At 38.6% G+C, this 7973-nt stretch overlaps 1 protein-coding gene across 1 annotated transcript in view; it reads left to right on the top strand.

Moving 5' to 3' along the window:
* The first annotated feature begins 345 nt into the window (after positions 1–345).
* The window catches only part of LOC106599379 (sodium- and chloride-dependent glycine transporter 1), a 96049-nt gene continuing 88421 nt past the window's right edge, over positions 346–7973 (top strand). The window contains exon 1 of the mRNA XM_014190585.2: positions 346–493. The gene's annotated coding sequence lies outside the window, so the exon portion shown is untranslated. The remainder of the gene's footprint in view (positions 494–7973) is intronic.

The raw sequence follows: 7973 nt of genomic DNA, 5'->3' as shown, positions 1-7973 counted from the left end.
AGAAAAGCTACATGACCTAAAATGTGATCATCATGAATGATAGTAGGCTATCGCTTATCATCATCATCATCATCATCATCATCTTTGTTGGGGGGGGGGGGCTAAAATCATTGATTTATTCCACAGTTTCAGTTCAGCCAGACAAGCTTAGCCTAGGCTACTTTGTTGTGTTCATTTACACCACAGGACAAGACATGTCCATTCTAACAGGTCGGTGAAGAACAAGGTAGCTTACTAGAAATGGGGTCTTGGATGGAACTTTGATTAATAAAGTTGTGGCGGCCATATAGATCATATTAAATGAATCATTTTAATGATCCTATTAGTATTATATGTAGGTGGCAAGAACCCTTGTGGGCGTAGAAAATGATTGAGAAAAAAAGGAGGAGGGACAGAAACTCCGCGAAGAGGATGACTCCAGACAAGGTGATGCAACACTGAACATTTCGAATTGACACAACCTGCCACCAGATCTATACGACACCACGCTATGGTAAGCAATCAATGACACATAACGTTGCAATAAATGATCATACATTATTATAGCTATCTTTCTTGTTTCAGAAGTTTGAATAGGAGCATCAATCAACTTTAATGTTAACCCACAGTAAAGACAAGGGCACGGAACTTAGGCTAGCCATGTGTGGATGCTGAAATATATGCTTTTTGCCTTGACTTTACTAAAGTTAATTAAAATTAGCTTGCTAGTTAGCTAGTTGTTTACTCCGAGAATGATACACATTTGGTAAGGACGAGATAAATAGCAATTTCAACGCTAGCCCATACAGTGTTAGCTTATTGACTCCAGTTATAACAGGTTATCTGCAACTGTCTGTACTTGCTATTTGTAATATCACCGTTACTTCTTGTTAAATAAACTCATGCTACAGTTGTGCCTTGGTTACAGATATTTAAAGCCAATTTCAACATTGCTGCTCAACACGTGGCAGTGTCGGATAACGTTAACCGTAGGCTACTTCCCTAGTTGTTTTTATGACATCACGGAATGGATATGTTGACGATTCTCACAGCGCATTTTAACAGACATTAGATGGTGTTGAGAATCATCAGCATATCCATTCAATGATGATGTCAGGGCTTCGTCAATATAGAAGACGTCTCTGTGGTTTCATAAAGCAACGTTGGACATTTCTCAACAAGTTAACTTAGTTTAAGAAGTCAACAAATATTAAAGGCACATTCTGCCGTTTCAACATCCTGCCACTGTTTGGTAAACTGAGGGATTGGGTTTGGTCAGCCTGGGGAAATAGCGTAGCTCATCATCCTATAATTCATAGATCAAGTTGGTGTTATTAGACATATTTCGGGCCTGTTTGTTTACACTCAAATTATAGGAAAACATAAACAATGGACTAATAGAGCCTGAGATCTTCCATTATGATAATATGATACAGTTATACTAAGCATGAGACATTTGTAAGTTATATTTAACTAATTTCACCCATTATAATCAATCCATATCATTACATGCGACTGCTGTAAATATTGGACTGTAGCTTTAACTTAACACCTGTAATCCCCATGAACATTTGTGGATTTCCCCTATTTAATGTGTTTGTTAGTAACAGTAACCTTTGGTTATTGTCAGTTGTTGTCTATAACCATACTCACTCTGATGCTTGTGTAAAAGCTGGGAAATAGGCTATGTCTTTAAAAGTCTTGTGAGAATTTTAAAATGGCTAAACAATTATTTGGTTTATTAGTTCCTGAGTGACTGTTAGTGTGATTTTTTTCAAAAGGCCTATTGCTTCCGTGCTGCTGCTGTGAAGTGGTGCTACCCACAGAGGTCAATGTTGCCATTGCGAATGTGATGGTTGTAATGGTGTAATGTTACTTGTCTCAGTATTTCAACAGGTTGGACCGAAACCAGTTTAAAATAATATAATGCATTCATGTCAGTTTTATGTATAGTATGAGTTTTTTCTTTTTTCATATTCTAAAAATAGGGTACTTTGTCAGGTACAGGTACGTAAACTACCACTATGGCTTTTGAAGTCATCTAGGTTTCTTTCATTTAAATATCCACCATAAACGTCACCTTGTTTACGAGGATTCTTTTCCAAACGTCAAAAATACTCTACATAAAACATTTGTAGTAGCCTAGTATAACTGCTACTATGGTTTGGGGATTTTTTTACATTAATCATTTACACTGAGTGTACAATACATTAGGAACACCTTCCTAATATTGAGTTGCACCCCCTTTTGCCCTCAGAACAGCCTCCATTCGCTGGGGTATGGAAAGAGTTCCACAGGGATGCTGGCACATGTTGACTCCAATGCTTCACACAGTTGTGTTAAGTTGGCTCAATGTCCTTTGGGTGGTGGACCATTCTTGATACACACTGTTGAGTGTGAAAACCCCAGCAGTGTTACAGTTCTTGACTCACTCAAACCAGTACGCATGGAACCTACTAGCATACCCCGCTCAAAGGCACTTCAATATTTTGTCTTGCCCATTCACCCTCTGAATGGCACACATACACAATCCAAGTCTCAATTGTCAGGTGTTCCTCATGTTTTGGTCCAATCGACATTTTTGTTTTAACTGTTTGGACTAATGATTTGCCTTCACCCCTGGGGTGTATTCATTACGGAAACCGTTCAAGAACCAAACTGATGCAAATGGAACGAAACGGGACCTACCTGACTTTGTCTAATAGAAACTCTTGCTTGCGTTTTCCGTTTGGAGTAAACAGTTTGTAACAAAATGTTTTGCAACAGACTAAACGTTTTGCCACAGAATCGGCATGAAGAAGGATTTTTCAGCCTTGAGACATGGATGTGACATGGATGACAATTGAGACATGAATGTGTGCCATTGAGGGTTAATGGGCAAGACAATAGATTTAAGAGCCTTTGAAAGGGTTATGGTAGTAGGTGCCAGGCGCACTGGTTTGTGTCAAGAACTACAGCACTGCTGGGTTTTTCACACTCAACAGTTTCCCATGTGTATCAAGAATGGTCCACCACCCAAAGGACATCCAGCCAACTTGACAACTGTGGGAAGCATTGGAGTCAACATGGGCCAGCTTTCGAAACCTTGTAGAGTCCATGCCCCAACAAATTGAGGATATTCTGAGGGCAAAAGGGGGTGCAACTCAATATTAGGGAAGTGTTCTTAATGTTTTTTACACTGTGTATAGGCCTAAATCAAAGGCATGTGTGGTAGGGCTAGTAAGCTTGTAATACATACAGTTGAAGTCAGAAGTTTACATACACTTAGGTTTGAGTGATTAAAACTCGTTTTTCAACCACTCCACAAATTTCTTGTTAACAAACTATAGTTTTGGCAAGTCGGTTAGGACATCTACTTTGTGCATGACACAAGTAATTTTTCCAACAATTGTTTACAGACAGATCATTCACTGTATCACAATTCCAGTGGGTCAGATGTTTACATACACTAAGTTGACTGTGCCTTTAAACAGCTTGGAAAATTCATGGCTTTAGAAGCTTCTGATAGGCTACATTACCTAATTTGAGTCAATTGGAGGTGTACCTGTGAATGTATTTCAAGGCCTACCTTCAAACTCAGTGCCTCTTTGCTTGACATCATGGGAAACTCAAAAGAAATCAGCCAAGACCTCAGAAAAAAAATTGTACACCTCCACAAGTCTGGTTCATCCTTGGGAGCAATTTCCAAACGCCTATAGGTACCACGTTCATCTACACAAACAATAGTACGCAAGTATAAACACCATGGGACCACGCAGCCGTCATACCGCTCAGGAAGGAGACGCGTTCTGTCTCCTAGAGATGAATGTACTTTGGTGAGAAAAGTGCAAATAAATCCCAGAACAACAGCAAAGGACCTTGTGAAGATGCTGGAGGAAACAGGTACAAAAGCCTCTATATCCACAGTAAAACGAGTCATATATCAACATAACCTGAAAGGCCGCTCAGCAAGGAAGAAGCCACTGCTCCAAAACCACCATAAAAAAGCCAGACTACGTTTTGCAACTGCACATGGGGACAAAGATCGTACTTTTTGGAGAAATGTCCTCTGGTCTGATGAAACAAAAATAGAACTGTTTGGCCATAATAACCATCGTTATGTTTGGAGGAAAAGGGGGAGGCTTGCAAGCCGAAGAACACCATCCCAACCGTGAAGCACGGGGGTGGCAGCATCATGTTGTGGGGATGCTTTGCTGCAGGAGGGACTGGTGCACTTCACAAAATAGATGGCCTCATGAGGATGGATATTTATGTGGATATATTGAAGCAACATCTCAAGACATCAGTCAGGAAGTTAAATCTTGGTCGCAAATGGTCTTCCAAATGGACATTGACCCCAAGCATACTTCCAAAGTTGTGACAAAATAGCTTAAGGACAACAAAGTCAAGGTATTGGAGTGGCCATCACAAAGCCCTGACCTCAATCCTATGGAAAGTTTGTGGGCAGAACTGAAAAAGCATGTGCAAGCAAGGAGGCCTACAAACCTGACTCAGTTACACCAGCTTTGTCAGGAGGAATGGACCAAAATTCAGCCAATTTTTTGTGAGAAGGTTGTGGAAGGTTATGCGAAACGTTTGACCCAAGTTAAACAATTTAAAGGCAATGCTACCAAATACTAATTGAGTGTATGTAAACTTCTGACCCACTGGGAATGTGATGAAAGAAATAAAATCTGAAATAAATCATTCTCTCTACTATTATTCTGACATGTGACATTCTTAAAATAAATTGGTGATCCTAACTGACCTAAGACAGGGAATTCTTACGAGGATTAAATGTCAGGAATTGTGAAAAACTGAGTTTAAATGTATTTGGCTAAGGTGTATGTAAACTTCTGACTTCAACTGTATATATATATCATTTATTTGTAATAATGACAATTACAACAATACTGAATGAACAATGAACCCTTTTATTTTAACTTCATATAATATATAAATAAAATCTATTTAGTCTCAAATATATATTGAAACATGCTCAATTTGGTTTAAATAATGCAAAAACACAGTTCTGGAGAAGAAAGTAAAAGTGTAATATGTGCCATGTAAAAAGCTAACGTTTAAGTTCCATGCTCAGAACATATGAAAACGGGTGGTTCAATATTCCCAGTTCTTCAATATTCCCAGTTAAGAAGTTTTAGGTTGTAGTTGTTGGAGGAATTATGACGCGTCGACTATTTGTCTCTATACCATTTGTATTTCATTTACCTTTGACCGTTAGATATTCTAATAGGCGCTTTAGTATGGCCAGCCGAATCTCAGGAGTTGATAGGCTTGAAGTCATAAACAGCATTGCTAAGAGCTGCTGGCAAACGCAGTAAAATTTGAATGAATGCTTACGAGCCTGCTGCTGCCTACCACCGCTCAATCAAATATCAAATCATAGACTTAATTATAATTTAATAAACACAGAAGTACGAGCCTTTGGTCATTAATATGGTCAAATCCGGAAACTATCATTTCGAAAACAAAACGTTTATTCTTTCAGTGAACGGGTGGCAACCCTAAGTCTATATATTGTTGTTACATTGCACAACCTTCAATGTTATGTCATAATTATGTACAATTCTGGCAAATTAGTTCGCAACGAGCCAGGCGGCCCAAACTGTTGCATATACTCTGACTCTGCGTGCAATGAACGCAAGAGAAGTGACACAAATTCCCTAGTTAATATTGCCTGCTTACATGAATTTCTTTTAACTAAATATGCAGGTTTAAAAAAATATATACTTCTGTATTGATTTTAAGAAAGGCATTGATGTTTATGTTTAGGTACATTCGTGCAACGATTGTGCTTTTTTCGTGAATGCGCTTTTGTTAAAACATCACACGTTTGGCGAAGTAGGCTGTGATTCGATGATAAATTAACAGGCACCGCATTGATTATATGCAACGCAGGACAAGCTAGTTAACCTAGTAATATCATCAACCATGTGATTATGTGACATAGTGATTATGTTAAGATTGATTTTTTTTATAAGATAAGTTTAATGCTAGCTAGCAACTTACCTTGGCTCCTTGCTGCACTCGTGTAACAGGTGGTCAGCCTGCCACGCAGTTTCCTCGTGGAATGCAATGTAATCGGTCATAATCGGCTTCCAAATATGCCGATTATCGATTGTTATGAAACGTGAAATCGGCCCCAATTAATCGGCAGGTTAATCGGTCGACCGGTAGTATAAATGTGAGTTTCTGTGCCTCTGCCTCCCCACACATGGTTTTCACCATATCAATTGTGGCTGTAATGTAAAAGTAGGAATGATTCAAGTGGGAATGATTTTCCCATGATCTAAGGGCACTCTCTGGTTTATATTTGTCTTTTAGATTAGAATAATTTTCATTTAGATTTTTAAGGTTAACCACTTTACAATGATTTTGGAAATTCTCCCGTGATCCCATTTTCATATCAGGTGAGTCATGACCCCTAGTTTGGGAACTGCTGACATACAGTAGGGTCTCATGGTCCCCTTCTGTGTCTTCATCTGTTTCTTTCTTGTTAACCATTTTCCCATCCTGGAGTCTGAGACCTTATGGGAATCTGTGGGAGAGAAGAGGCATAGCATAGACACTACACATAACTCGACTATCATCATTATCATGATTTATACCATGTTATCCACTCCGCACACTCTTAGAAAAAAAGGTGCTTTCTAGAACCTAAAAGGGTTCCTCGGCTGTCCCCTTTGAAGAACCCTTTTTGGTTCCAGGTAGAAACCTTTTGAGCAACCGTTAATAATGTAATTACAAATCCTTTATAAACTCTATACAAATAGAACCTTATTGAAAAGTGTTACCCGATTTTCTTGTCATTTGCTACTGATACATTTAACTATCACTTAATAAAACCGCTCAAAACTGATAACTATTGAACCAAAATTGTGTAGTGCCTAGTTTACGTATACATTTCGAGAACTGCTGAACACTACAAAAAAGCATGTCAATTACTCATTCGAGCATGTCAATTACTCATTCAGTTGTAATGGTGTGCATGCAAATTTGATACATTCTCCTCTATGCCAATCTACACCTATGATTTTAAAATCCTGTCCTGCAATGGATAAGAGCATCTGCAACTAACGGGTAAATGTAATGTATATGTAAAATTATAAATGTATCAATTGACATCAATTTAGGTTGGTATAGGGTTAGTTTAGATTTAAGCAATAAGGCCCAAGGGGGTGTGGTATAAGGCTAATATACCGCAGCTAAGTGCTGTTTTATATGGCCAATATGCCCTTAGCCGTGTGTCACGTTTGTCGTATGAAAGACACCAAGGCGCAGTGTGCGTATCGTTCCACATCTTTATTTCTATGTGAAACTATGCAAGACAGACAATAAACTATAAACAAAAACAACAAACCGTGACAAAGAGGTGCTACATGCATAAACTCAAAATAATCTCCCACAAACACTAGTGGGAAAAATAACAATTTAAATATGATCCCCAATTAGAGACAACAATGACCAGATGCCTCTAATTGGGAATCATACGAAAACCCCAACCTAGAAAAAAGAACCTAGAACACAACATAGAAAATGTAAACTAGACAAAAACCCCAACATAGAAAAAAGAACCTAGAACACAACATAGAAAATTTAAACTAGACAAAAATCCCAACATAGAAATAAATAAACTAGACAAAACCCCCCAGTCACGCCCTGACCTACTCCACTATTGAAAAATATGAGCTCTCTATGGTCAGGACGTGACACCGTGGTATATTGGCCATGTACCACAAAACCCAGAGGTGCCTTATTGCTATTATAAACTGGTTACCAACATAATTAGAGCATTAAAAATAAATGTCTTGTCATACGGGTGGTATATGGTCTGATATACCGCGGCTGTCAGCCAATCAGCATTCAGGGCTCGAACCACCCAGGTTATAATACAACTACTAAGCTGTTTCAGTAACCGCATCAACTACGTTTTCTATCAATCAACTTCTGGAAACATCTGTCTGGAAACACTTCTGGAAACATTTTGTCCACTT

This window comes from Salmo salar, chromosome ssa03 (genome assembly GCF_905237065.1).
Source record: "Salmo salar chromosome ssa03, Ssal_v3.1, whole genome shotgun sequence".
Classification (NCBI taxonomy): domain Eukaryota; kingdom Metazoa; phylum Chordata; class Actinopteri; order Salmoniformes; family Salmonidae; genus Salmo; species Salmo salar.
This window is presented reverse-complemented; position numbering and strand designations above follow the sequence as displayed.